Here is an 18,534-nt window from a genome sequence, read left to right as displayed (position 1 = left end):
GCAACGCCTCTTTATTCCAAAACTAGTGAAATGTTTACCCATATCCCAACATAAACAACTTGAATATAGTATTTAAAAGTTTCTTTTCACCAGAAAGCTTTTTTTTTTTAAGAAAACACTGATAGAATCTCCAGCCTTCATCATCACAAAAGGCTATAAGCCTATATAATTTAGCCTATATAATGTGCGTAATATATAATCTTCAACAATATTATAAAATCACCTAAAACTGATACTGTATGTTATTTTGATATTGGTCCTATACCGATATGATTGCCCATGCCTAACCTCAACATCCCTCCACTCCTCATCTACAGTTTCCCCCCTTTTTTCTATGTCATTAGATTAGATTAGATAGATAGATGGTTAATATGGCCATTTTATGCAAATGCTGTTGCTATAAAAGTTAATAAAGATTTGTGTGATATAACTGCATACTGATAGAACTGTGTGTGTGTGTAATCTAACATGCAGATATAAATGCGTGGGGGTAATTATTTTCCGCAGGCCTACATCCTTGAATGTTGTGGGATATTTAGTTCATTAAAATGTCCAAAAAGAACACCTGGAGACAGACAGACGGTTCTCTCATAGTGTAGGAGCTCAAGGTCTCTTCTTATATGGACAGAAACTGTTTACACCATTTGAGACCTGAGAGCACATTCTAACAAATGTCTTCTAAATCCTGAATTTTTTCTGAAAATGTCATCAGTAGTTTTCATACTTTTTCATATCAAGTATGTCATGTATTTGACCCCCGACCCCCATCTGAAAATGTGTTCCAGGGACACACCAGTAGTACAGCCCCTTTTTAGGGTCAATGTAGTTCCACTTCCAATCTACAAAGTAGGCCTACTAATTCTGATGAATTTAACAAGGTGGACCCTCTTGTAAACAAGTGTAGGCTAATGCTTAACTGGGTCGTCCACTCACAGTTAACAGTCTTTGTATTGATTTTGTGCTTGAAATGTACAGTAATTCTGCAAACTGTTAATACATATTTCAATAAATCAATCAAACAGACTCCAGAGTTAAATGGAACACATCAGGTGATTACAGTGTGCCGCCACAGTGTGGCAGTATACAGACCCAGACCTGAATAAGACGCAATGATCTTTTTTCAATAGTGATATTACGATACTGTTTAATGTTTATGCATCCATACATATGGCTCATACATCACATATTCACATCATGCATACTCAGGTGGTCTAAGTCAGTGTGGTGGAGGCCTGGCCTAGCTCCGGTCCATAGCCCTAGGGCAGAATTGAGCATTAGGGCTATGGACCAGACCTAGGCCTGGCCATGAAGGGCCAAGCAAGGAACCCGAATATCAACAATATCCATGTCTTTATTTTTAAATAATAAACAGCCTACTTTCCCCCCCACACAAATTGCACCTTCATTATAAACATAAGCATTTGAGGACCCTCCTTTAAAACAAGAATTAATTGAGCCCTCAAGGGGCTTTCCTCAAAAAATGTTTTAAATGAATTACATTATGTGAAATTAAATTATGGAAATGGAATGGAATAATGGTTTGAGTTTATTTTTTAATTCCCCCCCCCTCCACTATCTATAATGTGATGGGGACGCACGTCGCGGATGACGTGACGACGCAGTAACGTAACGTACGTAGTGTGTCAAATGGAAGAGGTACTACGGAGAAGAAAACAACAGAAGTTTGGGGAATGTATTCCGCCGCGGTGTGTGTGTGTGTAAACATGTGTCGTTGAACTTATCCGACATTATGGCGAATAGAAGCGATTAAAACACAGTAAAACGAAGCGGGCTACGCCGCCATTGTGCACAAACCTCTGCTCTGGACAAGGAGACAACTGGTATGTCGGTTAACATCCAGCAGAACAACGTTTGACTGTTGTGGCGAGGATTTCCACCTGTCGCGCCCGCACTGGTGACCCGTGGAAGTATGTGACTGCAGGCGGCGCTGTTTTACCCCAGAGGTGAGAGGGAAAACGCTTTGGGTTCTCAGGTTATTTGTTATAATAAATTATAATATATTGATCACAGTTACGAGAGTCATCTGTGGAGAAATAGTGAAAATAGTGTCAATGTTGATCTAGTACTGTATCACATCAGTGGACTGGTTCTCAATATGGGGTCCTTGGGGGGGTTCCAGGGGGTCCCATATCAGTGGTTCTCAATATGGGGTCCTTGGGGGGGTTCCAGGGGGTCCAACATATCAGTGGTTCTCAATATGGGGTCCTTGGGGGGGTTCCAGGGGGTACAACCGTACAACAGCTGATTGAAAATAGAGCTCACCTGTTGCAACAAGTTGCTATAAATAAATGCATTGCATACAAGCCATACATTACAACAAATACATAAACTATCTGCTATTTTCAAGACGTTTTGATGAATAAATAAATAAAATATTACATTTTTTTGGAACATTTTAACAACACAAATCTAGGGAGGGCGGAGGGCTTGACATGCAAAAGTTTGAGATCTGAACTTATGTATAGAATTATGAAAACAAATAACTATAATAGTTATCATGTTACATTATTTTATTTAAACATTGTAGTACTTGGATAATAATATACCTTATAGATATGATATCAGGATATTATATTATCAGGTTATATTATGATCTATTTATTACCTACAATTATACATCCATGGATTATGCATTCGACGACAGTGAACAGAATATACTGGGGGGGGGGGGGGGGGAGGCAAAACAGTGACCTCTGCTGGGCTCACATAATTCTATAGGCGTACCAATTCCGGTGTAACCTCGCCACTAACTGCTACGCTGCTAAGCGTTTCCTAGCCCTAAAGCTGTCAAAATAAAGCTGTCTGTTTATGAATCAGTGCTTCTCAAAGTCCCCCCTCCCTGAGTCCTCCCCACCGGTAACCACGTTTGAACTGGGGACCCCCCACCGCCCTGACAAGCACTGGAAATGGTAGGAGTTGAGCCATTAGATTGATATAGTTTGACTGAGTTCCACAGATCTAAATATTGTGGGGAAAATAACCGATCTACAAGCTCACAGGTTGTGAGCTTGTACATCCGGAGACAACTGATATTATGTGAGCTTGTAGAGCAGCTATTTTTTCCACAATCTTGTCTTGTGCATATTTCTTTCTTAGATAATATTTGACAGTTTGGCCAATGCCTTTATATATATATAAGGTATAGAGGCCCATAGTTTATTGATTACTGTTGACACAAATGGTGTTGTTGTTGTTGTTATTATAGAGGTAATACAAATGTCTTTAAACGTCCTTAAATTGTCACTTTAGAAATGTGCTTCAGTTAACCTGTAAACACTTGTACTGTTTTGTTTACTGTTGACGGAGAAAACAATGTTGCACATCAAGAAAATTATTTGCATTTTGGTCTTTAATTTCTCACATGTATGCAAATGCTGTAGTGTTGCAATGATGTGATGTCACATTATGTGTATAATATGTGTGTAATTGCAGCCACCCAGAGGTGCCAACAGTGTCCTTAGTCCAATATAGCACCCATAGGTCTTTACTGTATTCTTTTGATCGTAGAACTGTAACAGTCTGAAGGTAAACTCGGCAGGCACACATGCAACTTTTGCAGAGTCTTCAATGCGATCAATAGAGATCATAATCGATGACTTTGTCGCCAAGTCTGCTTTCTTGTAAGTGACTTTGGGCTGCGTTGTTCTGTTTAAAGTTGCTTGCAAATATTGGTATAGTTGCGATTCATGACTTACTTGACTTATAAGCCCTTTGCTCCTCTAGGGTGCATAGGCCGTTGAGTTGACAAATGTCCTCCATTTGCAGTTGCAGATTTATGGGTGCATGCTTGCTAATGTTTCTAAAGTGTGTAGTTTCTTATTTGGAATGGTTTGCTTTGATTGATTGATTCATTGAAGTATTTATTAACAGTTTGTCAAATTGCAGTACATTTCAAGCACAACTCAACTGCTAATGTTCATATGTATAATTTGTCCACGGACCCCCATCTGAAAATGTGTTGTGCCAAAATGTGTTAGTTTAGCCTAGTTGAAATGTTTCAAACATGTTAGCTGTACGAGCTTGTAGATCTGCTATATTCTATTTCTAATAGCCAATGCAGCATACGATTATAGTGGTTCAATTGGCTTCGATGCTAGAGTGTGTGTGTGTGTGTGTGTGTGTGTGTGTGTGTGTGTGTGTGTGTGTGTGTGTGTGTGTGTGTGTGTGTGTGTGTGTGTGTGTGTGTGTGTGTGTGTGTGTGTGTGTGTGTGTGTGTGTGTGTGTGTGTGTGTGCGTGCGTGCGGCTGTGCGCGTGTTGCTTTGTAGAAACAGCTTGGCAACGCTGATCAATGATAACCATCATGACGTCAGAGGAAGTGTTTTATTAGTATGTGTCCTTATTAGTGTGCTATTGTTATTGTTACACACACAAACACACGTTTTTTCGTCCGCTGGCTAATTAGTGTTAATTTAGGGGTCGTTGACAGGAAACAGTTAATAGGAAGTTAGGAACCACTGCTATATGCGTCTGTCACTAGTACTTAACAGCACAGGAAGTGATGTCAGACAGTACAGGAAGGACAGCGTGAACTATAGTGATTAGCGAGGCAGTTGTAGAGGAAACAAATTGTGCTGGTTGTTCAGGTGACACAATGAAAGGTCAAGCATCGGAGGGGGTCAGTGTGACCGGTCAGTCACTGAATGGAGCGTAAAAACATCCCACTGAAGTCATAGTGGCTCTAAATAGGTTTAGCTGCAGACAGTGGCGTGGCGTGCAGTGCACAGACATTTAGAGGGGCAGGTGCTCAAAGTGAAAAAAAGGGGCACTTTGTGCAGCGTGTGTCACTACTGGCCTTAATAGTGTGAGAATTATAGATCTTGGGCCTGAATAATATATTAGAAGCCTTTATCAATTCTTGATCATTCTTCTTCTAATATATTATTCAATGTCTCCATGGTCCACATACTGTACAATCTACAGACCCACAGCGCGTCGCATTGTGAGCTTGTAGATCGGCTATTTTAAGCAAGGAAGTGTAAAATCAGCCAGTAGTTTTAGTCAGTGAAAAAAGGTTGTAGACGGACATGTTTTTGAGTGGTGGGTCGGAGGTCCCTGGGTCTGTCCCTGGGTCTGTCCCTGGGTCTGTCCCTGTGTCTGACCCTGGGTCTGTCCCTGGGTCTGTCCCTGGGTCTGTCCCTGGGTCTGTCCCTGTGTCTGACCCTCGGTCTGTCCCTGGGTCTGTCCCTGTGTCCCTGGGTCTGTCCCTGTGTCTGACCCTGGGTCTGTCCCTGGGTCTGTCCCTGGGTCTGATCCTGTGTCCCTGGGTCTGTCCCTGGCTGGGTGGCTGGGTCTGTCCCAGGCTGGGTCCCTGGGTCTCTGGGTCTGTCCCTGGCTGGGTCTGTCCCAGGCTGGGTCCCTGGGTCTCTGGGTCTCTGGGTCTGTCCCTGGCTGGGTGCCTGGGTCTGTCCCTGGGTCTGTCCCTGGCTGGGTCTGTCCCTGGGTCTGTCCCTGTGTCTGTCCCTTACATTTCACAGAATATATACCACTTTGCATTAAAACAATTGGTTGTGCATATAGGCTGCATAGGCACTTGTGAAACTATAGTCTATAGATATTAGATTCATTTTATGGATGTGGAGGACTGGTGTTGCGCTGTTGTGAGGTGAGTGTCGTGCGGAGATCTGCAAACTCAACACGGTGAACACGCATATAATAATATAAATGATTAAGTTTGCAAATAACGGCCCATGGGCGCTTATATGGACCGAGGGCCGGTTATTTGAAGGAGGCGGTTATTACGCAAAATGGTGTCAGAACCTGGGCCGTTATTAGGTGCTGGGCGGCTATTTGAGCATGGGCTGTTATTTGGTAATATACGGTATGTTTATTTTCTCAGCTGCTGTTGCTAGTCATGGCTGCCAGTTCCCACCTGATGTTGTGTGGGAGTCCAGACTGCTCCAGACCGTAATGAATAACTGCTAGCATGCATAATGTCTTGAGGCTGGGACTGAAGTCTAAGACATACAGGTCACCTGGTCTGTTGTCTGCTCCAAAGATCATGACACGATCTCCCAGCACGCAACAGCACATATTCGTCATCCCATGTGGGCTTTTCCCCTTGGGCTCATCCTTCTTCCAGGAGAAGGTTTCTGGGTTGAATGTCCACAGACCATTGAAGTAACGGTCATTGCTATAATTACAGCCACCAAATATGTACAGCTCTCCATTGTAGGTAAAGGCTGAATGACCCCAGCGTCCCCAGCGCTGTGTAGAAGGTGTGTTCATCCAGACGTTGGTCTCTGTGTCAAACACTCTGATGGTGTCGTGGTACTGACTCCACCTCCAGCCCCCAAATACAAACATCTTTGTCCCGATGATGGTGGCAGAGTGAGAGTGTGAATCAGGAGGTGGAGTTCCTCTGGTGTTGATTAAATACCAGACCATTGTGGTGGTGTCCAGCTTGTATGTCATTGTCATTAGTGGGTGCTGGTTCCACCTGGTTCCATCCTCCATAGATAAATATGACCTTCCCCAAGACACAGGCTGAGGGGTATCCCCTCCCCTCTGGAACGGTCCCAGAAACCTGTGGTTTGAACCATCTGTGGGCATCGACATCAAATGCATAAAGATGGTTGTTGTACTCATGTTTATAGTTTTTGAAGGCATAACCTCCCCAGAGGTAGACAGTATATTCTATCAGCACAGCTGTGTGACCGTAGCGCCTGGAGGGAACTTCAAGGTGAGGTTCTCCTGTTCCAGGGGTCCCTAGGGTCAACTTCTTCCAACATAATGACGCTGTATTGAATACGTGTACTTCAGTGTGATCTCGTCTCCTCTGGTTTACGTCTCCTCCAAAGCAGTAGATCTCGTGTCCGACCACCACAGCAGCCTGGTCCTTCCTATGTTCTCCTTCCATATGTATCGTCCAGTGAAGCATTTCACACAGCAGCTCCACCGTCAATGAACGTTGACAACTAACTTACAGAATAACTTGTTAGGATGAAGGCAGCTCAGGTTCCCTTGTTGCAAATCACTAACTGATGTTTAGTGCATCGCACTGTTATTTATAAAGAACAATGATATGGTTGTGATGTCATTCCATGATTACGTCATATTGCAGGATAGCTATTAGCTAAAGACAATACTGCTGTCAATACTATGACGTCATTCCTCCATATTTGGGCATGGAGATGAATAAACACAGACGGGTAACATCCGGAACCGGACTGTTTGTGAGGAAGTGGACTGGCATGAATAGGAAGCGCCTCAAAACCACTCCACACCTAATCAAAACAAAGAATGCAGCTGCTCTGTTCTCCCAGCAAACTGGGTGGCTAGGCTAGCTAGTTTATTGGGACATGTAGTAGACATTTGTCTACTACATCTGTCATTCAAAAAAATATGTTTTTTTCAGCCATTTTATTAGTTTTAAGGGTAACTGTTTTATAATTGCAATATTACACTCGAGGGTGTGGTTTAACGTGATTATTGCCACTTCAGTGATGCTTGCGGAATTCGACTACGTCTCGTTCCTGACCGCATCCCTGTCGTGGCAATAATCTCGGGGGGGGGGGGGGGGGGGGGTTGGAGGGATGACGACACTGGGGAGACACTGGGGGGGGCACTGGGGAGAAACTGCAGCCACTGGGGAGACATTGGGGAGGCACTCAGGGGGGACACTGGGGAGACACTGGGGAGAAACTGCAGCCACTGGGGAGACATTGGGGAGGCACTCAGAGGGACACTGGGGAGGCACTCAGGGGACACTGGGGAGGCACTCAGGGTTTGGTTTGGTTTATGGTTTATTTATTTAGCATGTAGTACAAAAAATAGACAATAACATATCAAAGAAACAAAAATACAATGCAAGGAAAGGAAGAAGCCAGAAGGCTTATATGGAATCCTTTCCTGAAGGAATAGGTCATTGGTTTAAAAGTTCATAAAGAACAGTACATAAATCTACAAGTTGTCAAACACCATGATTCACTATAGCCCCCTAAAAAAAGGCAGCGAGCATTGGGTGACACATCACCTAATGCCAAGCTTTGGCAGCTTGGCATGGCGCGATTTATTTCAAGCATGGCGCAGCACCATGCCAACAACATTGTGCAGGAAACCCTGGGCCGGTCTGTCCCTGGGTCTGTCCCTGGCTGGGTGGCTGGGTCTGTCCCTGGGTCTGTCCCTGGCTGGGTGGCTGGGTCTGTCCCTGGGTCTGTCCCTGGCTGGGTGGCTGGGTCTGTCCCTGGGTCTGTCCCTGGCTGGGTGGCTGGGTCTGTCCCTGGGTCTGTCCCTGGCTGGGTGGCTGGGTCTGTCCCTGGGTCTGTCCCTGGCTGGGTGGCTGGGTCTGTCCCTGGGTCTGTCCCTGGCTGGGTGGCTGGGTCTGTCCCTGGGTCTGTCCCTGGCTGGGTGGCTGGGTCTGTCCCGAGCACGAAAATAGCGTTTCAGCGTTTGTTCACCACCAAGTGTCACTGTTGCACAGCCTAAGGGCCGATTCATACTCCTATTTTACCGCTGTTTCGGCGCTGTAGTGCCGAAATGATTTCGGTTCGTCAGAAATTTTCAGTACAAACATCAAGGAAACAAACAATAAATAAATATATACATACACATAGGCCTACATACATATACATACACATATGCCTACATACATATATACACACATATAAGTAAAACTGAATTAAGAAAAGCATTTGACATACAGGTGTGTGACTAAAAACAAGGAAGGGGGGGGGGGGGGGGGGGAGCAGAATGTTGTGACCTGTTGAATGTGGTGACCTTGATGATCCGGATCCAATGAAAACATGGTAGTTTTGTTTGTTTGTCTGCGCGAGCTTCTGTGGACACAGAACGCTGAGTAACGCCTCCTCTGTCCATATCGAGCTGTTGTTTGTTTACCCCCCACAGTCAAAACATTATGCACTTAACTTCTTCACTGCTGTTCGGGGAAGAAGAAACCTCGTATCTCAAAAGTATCAAAACAAAACTTCATGTTTTTTTAACCCATTTTGGGGCGGGAACCCCTTTTGGTGTTTTAAGCATTATGTTATGCTTTAGCTATTGAAAAATAGCAGATCTACAAGCTCATAGCGCGCCACCGAGTGGCGCGCCACGAGCTTGTAGGTCTGCTATTTTTGAAAAAATCGTGAAAATGTGCCTCAAATTTGCAATATATTTTTTTTATAACGTTTTTAACTCAAATCTTTGCTTCTTGGAGGGGTCCCTGGAACATCATATTTTCAGATGGGGGGTCGGAGGCAAATTACAGATAATTTTTGGGGTCTCTTGACATGAAATATTGTATACAGTAGTAGAAACATAGGTATTTCAGAAAACTGTCAGGATTTGGGAGACATTTTTTTTCAGGCCTAAATGGGTTAACTCATTTTCTGCCGTGTTTGCCTCTCACACGCCACGCTTGTTTTCAGCTGTAACCGTAAGCCCTTTATTTTTGAAGAGCCAACCAGCTGATTTCCGGGGCAGAGACGCTATAGACGCTTTCATCAGAAGTGCTAATGTGTTTGTTTATTGAGCTCCTAAATAAGGATGTTAACCCATTTTGTGTTTTAAGCATTGTTATATTTTTAGCTATTTTTGAAGAATCGTGAAAACGTGGTGTAAATCTTTGAATATATGTTCTTTCAGAGAGAACGTTTTTAACTCAAATATTTGCTTCTGGGGGGGGGACATTTTGTACAAGCTGGTGTCGGGTCTAATTATGGGTTAATGGGTTACTGTAAATCTACAATGTTTTTCAGGCAAAGGAGCCTTACTGTATCTGAGACCCCTTTTCCACCGCTTGGTTCCGTTCAGTTCTTTTTGGTTCTTAGTCCATGAGCCAGAGCTCCAAAATTAACTATACCCTATATTACATTGTTTCTAGGATTTCCAACATTCCAACATTTATCTAACATTTTCAAGATTTTCAATTTTTTAGTCTCCAAACTTGGTGGGAAAAACTAGACCTATACATTAAATTGTTTATAGGATCAATACAAGTAAATTAATACATGATAACCCTTCCACAGTAGTAGCTTTTTCATATTTTCGATTATTTTGCATATTTTCCTACATAATACCTAGAGAGATGAAGCAGGGACCCCCTCTATAGCTGAGAGAGAGATGAAGCAGGGACCCCTCTATAGCTGAGAGAGAGATGAAGCAGGGACCCCCTCTATAGCTGAGAGAGAGATGAAGCAGGGACCCCCTCTATAGCTGAGAGAGAGATGAAGCAGGGACCCCCTCTATAGCTGAGAGAGAGATGAAGCAGGGACCCCCTCTATAGCTGAGAGAGAGATGAAGCAGGGACCCCCTCTATAGCTGAGAGAGAGATGAAGCAGGGACCCCTCTATAGCTGAGAGAGAGATGAAGCAGGGACCCCCTCTATAGCTGAGAGAGAGATGAAGCAGGGACCCCCTCTATAGCTGAGAGAGAGATGAAGCAGGGACCCCCTCTATAGCTGAGAGAGAGATGAAGCAGGGACCCCCTCTATAGCTGAGAGAGAGATGAAGCAGGGACCCCCTCTATAGCTGAGAGAGAGAGAGATGAAGCAGGGACCCCCTCTATAGCTGAGAGAGAGAGAGATGAAGCAGGGACCCCCTCTATAGCTGAAAGAGAGAGATGAAGCAGGGACCCCCTCTATAGCTGAGAGAGAGATGAAGCAGGGACCCCCTCTATAGCTGAGAGAGAGAGATGAAGCAGGGACCCCCTCTATAGCTGAGAGAGAGATGAAGCAGGGACCCCCTCTATAGCTGAGAGAGAAAAAGATGAAGCAGGGACCCCCTCTATAGCTGAGAGAGAGATGAAGCAGGGACCCCCTCTATAGCTGAGAGAGAGATGAAGCAGGGGCCCCCTCTATAGCTGAGAGAGATGAAGCAGGGACCCCCTCTATAGCTGAGAGAGAGATGAAGCAGGGGCCCCCTCTATAGCTGAGAGAGATGAAGCAGGGACCCCCTCTATAGCTGAGAGAGAGATGAAGCAGGGGCCCCCTCTATAGCTGAGAGAGATGAAGCAGGGACCCCCTCTATAGCTGAGAGAGATGAAGCAGGGACCCCCTCTATAGCTGAGAGAGATGAAGCAGGGACCCCCTCTATAGCTGAGAGAGATGAAGCAGGGACCCCCTCTATAGCTGAGAGAGATGAAGCAGGGACCCCCTCTATAGCTGAGAGAGAGAGATGAAGCAGGGACCCCCTCTATAGCTGAGAGAGATGAAGCAGGGACCCCCTCTATAGCTGAGAGAGAGAGATGAAGCAGGGACCCCCTCTATAGCTGAGAGAGATGAAGCAGGGACCCCCTCTATAGCTGAGAGAGATGAAGCAGGGACCCCCTCTATAGCTGAGAGAGAGAGAGATGAAGCAGGGACCCCCTCTATAGCTGAGAGAGATGAAGCAGGGACCCCCTCTATAGAGAGAGAGATGAAGCAGGGACCCCCTCTATAGCTGAGAGAGAGATGAAGCAGGGACCCCCTCTATAGCTGAGAGAGATGAAGCAGGGACCCCCTCTATAGCTGAGAGAGATGAAGCAGGGACCCCCTCTATAGCTGAGAGAGATGAAGCAGGGACCCCCTCTATAGCTGAGAGAGATGAAGCAGGGACCCCCTCTATAGCTGAGAGAGAGATGAAGCAGGGACCCCCTCTATAGCTGAGAGAGAGATGAAGCAGGGACCCCCTCTATAGCTGAGAGAGAGATGAAGCAGGGACCCCCTCTATAGCTGAGAGAGAGATGAAGCAGGGACCCCCTCTATAGCTGAGAGAGAGATGAAGCAGGGACCCCCTCTATAGCTGAGAGAGGGAGATGAAGCAGGGACCCCCTCTATAGCTGAGAGAGAGAGATGAAGCAGGGACCCCCTCTATAGCTGAGAGAGAGAGAGATGAAGCAGGGACCCCCTCTATAGCTGAGAGAGATGAAGCAGGGACCCCCTCTATAGCTGAGAGAGAGAGATGAAGCAGGGACCCCCTCTATAGCTGAGAGAGAGATGAAGCAGGGACCCCCTCTATAGCTGAGAGAGAGAGATGAAGCAGGGACCCCCTCTATAGCTGAGAGAGAGAGATGAAGCAGGGACCCCCTCTATAGCTGAGAGAGAGATGAAGCAGGGACCCCCTCTATAGCTGAGAGAGAGAGATGAAGCAGGGACCCCCTCTATAGCTGAGAGAGAGAGAGTTGAAGCAGGGACCCCCTCTATAGCTGAGAGAGAGATGAAGCAGGGACCCCCTCTATAGCTGAGAGAGAGAGATGAAGCAGGGACCCCCTCTATAGCTGAGAGAGAGAGATGAAGCAGGGACCCCCTCTATAGAGAGAGATGAAGCAGGGACCCCCTCTATAGCTGCCATCTGTGTAGCCTTTCTTTCCACTGAGGCTGTTTTGTTTTTTACTCACTTTTCTTTCTTTACTGCAATCAATCAATCAATCAATCAATCAATCTCTCCATTGAGAGCTTCGTCACAAGAAATGGAGGGACTTTTCAGATTGGCGTCGGCAGCCAAATACACATTCATTTAGGGGTCCTTCACACACGTCAAACTGTAGGTCCTTGAAATGCAACAGTTATGAGAGTCACTGATCCACTGGAGGAAGAGAGCACATACATACATGTGCAAAGTATTCCAAACACAGCAATATTTGTTATTGAACTCTGCACCCCTGTGTGTGTGTGTGTGTGTGTGTGTGTGTGTGTGTGTGTGTGTTAAACAAACTGTGGCCTGTGGTTCAGTGTCTCTCTCAGAGACCAGATGAACTGTGTGCTCCTACCGTGTGTGTGTGCGTGCACGCACTTAACTGTGTTCCTGTGTGTGTGTGTGATGGAACTGTGTGTGTGTGTGTGTGTGTGTGTGTTAAACAAACTGTGGCCTGTGGTTCAGTGTCTCTCTCAGAACAGATGAACTGTGTGCTCCTACCGTGTGTGTGTGTGTGCACGCACTTAACTGTGTTCCTGTGTGTGTGTGTGTGTGTGTGTGTGTGTGTGTGATGGAACTGTGTGCTCTTACTTCTGCTCCCTTCAAAGTCCAATCAGGGGTGTACATATGTGTGTGTGCGTGTGTCGGACCTTTTTTGTCAGTTAATCACTTCAGGAACATAAAAGAAGACATTATCGCAGGTTGTTTTCTAATAACTTGTTTTTTTTTCGATGTGCACACATCAATATATATATGTACAGTATCATCGTCTCTGGCCCTTCATGGCAGTATCGTGAGATTTGGTCAGTCAGCTCTTTAGATGCCAGTGCGTTTCAACTGCAGGCGACAGCCAGACGAATTTTCCCGGATGTGCATTATTTATTATCGGACCCGCCCGGCGACTACCGCAGATAGCAGGCGAACGGCCGGAAAGTGGGTGGAGAAACGTCGCCCCAAAAAGATAAAAATAATTCATCTTTTCACCCGATAGCGGGCGATAAGGCGACGTGTCACCCAATGCTCGCCCGCTGCAACACAGCAGAGAGAAACGATGTGTGAAACTGTATGTGTTTGAAGTTCTCCTGGGCAGACTAGTATTTAACCCATTCTGACCTGACCATACGAGGTTTCCACTGGACACACACTGGTCTGATGAACGCATTCTGACCTGAGATCAGATTCTAAAAATGTCAGTCGTTCTTCGATTTTTCAAAAAATGGCAGACCTACAAGCTCGTAGTGCGCCACTCGGTGGCGCGCTACGAGCTTGTAGATCTGCTATTTTTCAATAGCTAAAGCATAACATAGTGCTAACACCAAAATGGGTTTCCGTTCAGAATGGGTTAAAACACACTGCAAGCAACACAGCAGAGAGAAACAATGTGTGAAACTGTATGTGTTTGAAGTTTTCCTGGGCAGACTATAGTATTTAAGAAAGGTCGCGGTCGTTCAGAACTAGTGTTTGTTCATAAGCCGGTCCACCTGACTTGGCCCTCGATCACTGCCTCCCAATATATTATGATCCCACGGCTGCAGTTTGCCTCCCGGTGCCACAAAGCTGCCGGCCGGTCGAAAAGCACTTAGATGACCGTACCTTTCTTTTTATTTTACCTGATAATATATATAGAGGATCTATAAGCTCTCAACTCAAACTTGAAATGTTGTGCATTTTTTGTGGAACTCTTTAGAAACAGAAACGGAAAACCGTCCTACATGAATTAACTTTTTGTGGAGCTGCTAATTCACTAGTAGCACTTAACCCATTCTGACCTGAGATGAGATTCTAAAAATGTCAGTCGTTCTTTTTCAAAAATAGCAGACCTACAAGCTCGTAGCGCGCCACTCGGTGGCGCGCTATGAGCTTGTAGATCTGCTATTTTTCAATAGCTAAAGCATAACATGATGCTAACACGTTCAGAATGGGTTAAACCCTGTGTGTACTGGACCTGCGAAGAACACATTTTGGTACATGTTCATTGCTTACGTGGTATCCTATGGTTTCAATGTACAAGATTATTTTTGATAGTATATATTGGTTAGACTGATGGTAAATGGTAAATGGTAAATGGTGCATTTATATAGCGCCTTTATCCAAGGCGCTTTACATAGATTGTGCATTACATTCACCCATTCATACACCGATGGCAGCAGAAACCATGCAAGGCACCAACTAGCACATCGGGAGCAATTAGGGGTTCAGTGTCTTGCTCAAGGACACTTCGACAGTAACTCTGGGGGAGCCCGGGTTTGAACTGGCAACCTTGCGGTTGCCATCCAGGCACTCTACCCCTGAGCCACCGCCCCCTGGTAGATTCTTACTGAGGCACTACACTGCCTCTCTCTCTCTCTCTGTGTTTGTTTACCTCGCTTATTGTAAGTCACCCTGGATAAGCGCGTCTGATAAATGCCTATCGTTGTACATTGAGTTTGAGAAAGCCCCTGATGTAGTTGACCACCACCAGCGACTGTACTGTATGTGTCCTCTGTGAACTGCCCATTGTTGCGTGGCTGTCTGTCAGTCAGTGTGCAGCAGAGTCAGCAAATGCTTTTCCTTCACAGCTGGACTCAGACCCGAGAATAGCGATCGCACAACAAGCTCCAATACCGATACACACTGTGTGGACAGGATGAGCTATCTGCACAGTTTACAATGTAGGCATGTATCAGACGCTCTTACTTACAATAATAAGCAAGGTAAACGGTTAACGGTAACGCATATACATTAAATGCAGAGACACAGTTTAGTCACTACAGACATTTCCACAGTTCTTTACGTATTTTACACAATTGTTTTTTTTTAAAGTATTTTCAGCAATGAAATAATACTATTTTGGTCGGTAGATCTTGTTAAGCGCTGGTCATTTCAAAAGTAGTTCTCTAGTGGAAAAAGTGGACAAAATGTTGGGACCCCTGGTGTAGTGCCTCAGTTAACTAGGATCACCAGTAAACCAAGAACATGGCATCAGAAGGTCCTGGGTTCGATTCCCGCTCGGGACGATGTGGGCTATGGCGGCGTGTTTCCTCCTCCGCGTCATCAGTGCCCATACCCGAAGGCGGGGTTGGCGAAAGGGCCTTTCTGTGTGGCGTTTGCATGTTCTCCCCGTGTCCCCTATAGGGTAGGTACCCTCACAAAAAACATGCAGTAATCCTGGTCACTAAACTGCCTCCCCCTGGCCAGCCGGGGCGCCTGATGGAGGGGAAAGGAACTGGTTGGAATAATGTGTTCCTTCCACACGCTACGACGTCCAACCAGGGAAACTCCCCCCCCTGTCAGGTGTAAAGGAGCAACTTGGACACTCAGGCATGAAGGAAGCATGAGTTCAAGTCCGTTGCTCTCCCCTTGTCCCCCATATATGGGGACTAGGTTGGTGGAGGGTGTGTAGAGCCCAGGATCACATTAGATGATTGACACAGGGGTGAAAAATGGATTACAAAATCGTGGGATAAAAAATATATATATAAAAAAAGGAAAAAAAATAACATGGAATCAGTCTACTAACTTTAACCCATTTAACCCGATATTAGTGGTGCTCGACCTTGTTCATGTCAAGGACCCCCAGAATGATCTGCATTTGGCTGCGGACCCCCATCTGGACATATGTTGTTCCAAAGGGACAAAGATTTGAAAACCTCCGCTCTGAAAGAATATATATACCGGTGATATTCAAAGACTTGCGCCACATTTGCACGACTTTTCAAACACGATTACAATCACACATTTGTAATCTGTATACATTGAAACCTAGCATCTGTTTAAATCACATGCTATCTAATTTACATTTTACATTGTGGTCAAGAGACAACAAGCCTTACTGGCAATAACATCTGTACCTTCTAGGACTGGGCAATTAAACAGTCACGTTCCACTGGGAAGAGACCACATGGCAGACCAAGGACCAGATTGGGGGGGGTGGGATTATATCTCCACACTGGCCTGGGAACGCTTCGGGATCCCCCAGGAGGACGTTGCTAATGTTGGAATGTCGGAAAAGGTCTGGAAATCTCAGCTGGAACTGTTATGTTACCCCCTGTGACTCGATTCTTTATAAGCGGTCGAAGATGGATGGCTGGTTGGTTGATTAATAGAGATGCGTTTTTTTTTAAACGTCTTGTATATCATTATCAATGAATCGACATAGTACATTCATATAACATCGACTACATCATTTAGTATGAATTAATTTGTCCAGGTGTAACTCTGAGATGGTACAAAATACAAATGCAACCAAATACACCATGTACACACTCAGATTTACTCCATTCTGTCACTCATTAGTAAACCGAAATTAAATGTTCAGGTGGGTTACACATTTCATCCAATCAGGAGAGCTTGTAGATTGACGATTTCTATATTTATTTGTGTTACTATTTTGAAAGCGTAAAGTTATACAATATTGTATGTCATTTCTTATAAGTTATTTGTCATATCTGGTCAGTCTTTAAGAAGCCTAAAAGCCAAACCGAAATGCTATTTGTATTTACGAATACCAAAAGCACAATTTAAAAAAGTTAATCACAATTATTTGTGTGACATTTCATGCTCAAGTTAAATGTCATGATAGTGAGGCCTATAGTTCAGTGTAGTCTCTCTCTCTCTCGCTCATGCGCCCACACACACACTCCGACAGAAGTAGGGTAAAGGCTTTATGTAAAGGTCAAAGGTCAATGTGCTGTGTGATCAACAGCAGAACGACACCAGACACCCTGGAACCAGTGACAGGTGTCTCTCTCCCTCTGGGCACACTGTAGCGGACAGCCGCGGACAGAAGAAGCTGTGTTTTACGCCATTTCCGAGTATTTAGACAGCTGGAAAAGATGGAAAAGAAACTCCACCTAGGCTCCGCGACGGACAGATTCCCAGAAACGCTCTCCTCGCCACGGCAGTCAGCCGCGGAGGTGGAGCTTCTTTTCCATCCACCAGCTGTCTTAAAAACTCGGAAATGACGTAAAACACAGCTTCTTATGTCCGCGGCTGTCCGCTGAAGTGTGCCCATGTTGTAGTATTGTTTTGTCTGTCGACAGGCAGGAACAACAGGCGGCAACTTCCTTTTCCCTCAAACCGATAAAAGCTACAGGCTATACGAGGGCTTTTTTATTGAGAAAAATCGGTTTGAGGGAAAAGGAAGTTGCCGCCTGCCCTGTTGTTCCTGCCTGTCGACTACAAAACAACACTACGACATGACGTAACGATATCATCCGCTCCCGACAGGATCATATACCCTAAATGAAATAGTGCCCAGGCTAGTGTTTTGGTACCATTTGTACACTCAGAGCTATTGGGTTCCATTTGTACACTCTCAGAGTTATGGGGGTCCTTGCAGGTCTGAACACAGCTCTTTCATTATAACAAAAGAAATAATTTGTAATTCTATTATGCATGTAATGTGCATGTCATCACCTGTACACCAGATTAGAGGAATTTTCAAAATATGGATAAAAATAAAATAAATAAAAAGAAGATAATATAAAAATAAAAAATAATAATAATATATATATATATATATTTTTTATTCCCAAGGGAAGACGTCTTGTTGTCCGTGGCATCCGGTACATAATTGGCAATTAGACGTCTTGACGTTTATGGCTCTTAACCCATTCTGACCTGAGATCAGATTAATGCGAGGTTTCCACTGGACACACACTGGTCTGATTAACCCATTCTGACCTGAGATCAGATTCTAAAAATGTCAGTCGTTCTTCGATTTTTCAAAAATAGCAGACCTACAAGCTCGTAGCGCGCGCTATGAGCTTGTAGATCTGCTATTTTTAAATAGCTAAAGCATAACATTATGCTAACACCAAAAGGGGTTCCCGTTCAAAATGGGTTAAACTGAGTATAGTTTGTTTACGGAGCCTTTTTGTCTCCCCCTACAGGCTCGGTGATGCGGTTGCTATGACGACGGCGGACGGCTGAGTAGCGCTGCGGTGCGGCGGGGGGGGGGAGGGGCTTAACGCAGCGACCATGGATGCCACGCCCCCCACCATCAACAACAGCACCCGGGGGGGTGTAGTAGTACTAGCAGCAGCCCAGGGGGGGGCAGCAGAGGACGACCCCCTGGTAGAAGAAGACCCCCTGCTGGAGAGACAGAGGAGGAGGTCGCGCCACCATGCTCGCAGAGGAGGAGGAGGAGGGGGGGGAGGGGGAGGAGGAGGAGGAGGAGGGGGAGGGTGCCTCGTCAACGGG

This window comes from Protomyctophum bolini, assembly GCF_963924005.1.
Source record: "Protomyctophum bolini genome assembly, chromosome: 2".
Taxonomy (NCBI): Eukaryota; Metazoa; Chordata; class Actinopteri; order Myctophiformes; family Myctophidae; genus Protomyctophum; species Protomyctophum bolini.
The sequence above is the reverse complement of the archived record's forward strand: the minus strand, read 5'-3'. Positions refer to the sequence as shown.